Raw genomic sequence first — 1304 nt, forward strand, 5'->3', positions numbered from 1 at the left:
TTGTGTTATCCGCCAAGGAAATGAGAAAGGAATTCTCTATACACGGCTGAGAGATGACCGTATTGTTGCACATCCTGAATAAAGTACCGTAGGCAAGCGAAGCTTTTGAAAATGAAAGCGTGTAGAACTCAGCTTTCTCTTCGATTCGTAAACTTCGAATTTGATCTTCCTTTCATCTTCAGGTGACTAAGAGAGAATTTGGGCCTGGCGTGCATCCGGTTCGATCAATAATAAGGTACAAAGTGGATTGATTAAATGGGCTTGAAGTTCCATTATCGTTAGGTTGAAGATCTACTCGCCAGGGTTGAGAAGACAGTCCGTGAGCTAATTGGGCTTCGAGATTGCGTATACGCGAAAAGAGCTCACTTTCGACTTTCTCCTCGGTGATTTGTGTCCGGTTCTGGTTCAGGAAAGGGTCTGATCTCTTTCATTGGAGCACAGTGATGCTGAAGGAGTCTTCGGAACCGGTGGAGAGGCTATGATGATTTCAGGCTATTTAAATAGCATGACTGATACCACAAAGAAAGGGTATCTAAGTCACACCAGTGGAATAGGTTTGATTCGAACCTATGGCCCTCTGTACCCAAAATAGATGTGCTGACCAGACTGCGCTACACCTCGTCTCACCCCCTCCTATCAAGGTTTAATGATGCTCTTTTTCGGTTATTAGATAAAGGTATGAGGGGACGAAGTGACTCGGCCAAAGGTTCAGGTTCCGAAGGAATATCTTCTTCTGTTAAGCAAAATCGTTGTTCCATCTCTCTCCTGGCTTATGGAATAAATACCCTTTGAAATGAAGCAAAAAGTACACCCAGCAAACTTCCTTTTTTTGTGATCTAATCTTCTTGGAAAACAAAGAAGTATGATAAGAGCCCCAGTATAAAAAAATAGAAAAACAAAGAAGTATGATAAGAGCCCCAGTATAAAAAAAATAGAAAATCTTCCCCCTCTGAAATAGAAAAGAAATTCATAAGTCGATACAGAGCCAATTCCAATAGACTTATTGGAGGGTCCCATTGGCGTGCATCCAGTAGGAATTGAACCTACGAATTCGCCAATTATGAGTTGGGCGCTTTAACCATTCAACCATGGATGCTTAGCGGGGATCCTCGTACATGGTGAATAACCAAATTCCAATTAAAATGAAATCTTTAGTATAAATCAATGCAATTTAGGAGGACTTAATTAATGAACGGCCATCAATTCAAATCCTGGATTTTCGAATTGAGAGAGATCAAGAATTCTCACTATTTCTTAGATTCATGGACCCAATTCAATTCAGTGGGATCTTTCATTCACATTTT

The 1304-nt window shown here is 40.7% G+C and overlaps 1 non-coding gene across 1 annotated transcript; it reads right to left on the minus strand.

The window, feature by feature from the left end:
* Nucleotides 1-1022: 1022 nt before the first annotated feature.
* Nucleotides 1023-1096, minus strand: TRNAM-CAU. The gene has a single exon. It is a non-coding gene; the product is annotated as a tRNA-Met (tRNA).
* Nucleotides 1097-1304: the final 208 nt, after the last annotated feature.

Source organism: Cucurbita maxima, unplaced genomic scaffold (assembly GCF_002738345.1).
Source record: "Cucurbita maxima cultivar Rimu unplaced genomic scaffold, Cmax_1.0 Cma_Scf00157, whole genome shotgun sequence".
NCBI classification, from domain to species: domain Eukaryota; kingdom Viridiplantae; phylum Streptophyta; class Magnoliopsida; order Cucurbitales; family Cucurbitaceae; genus Cucurbita; species Cucurbita maxima.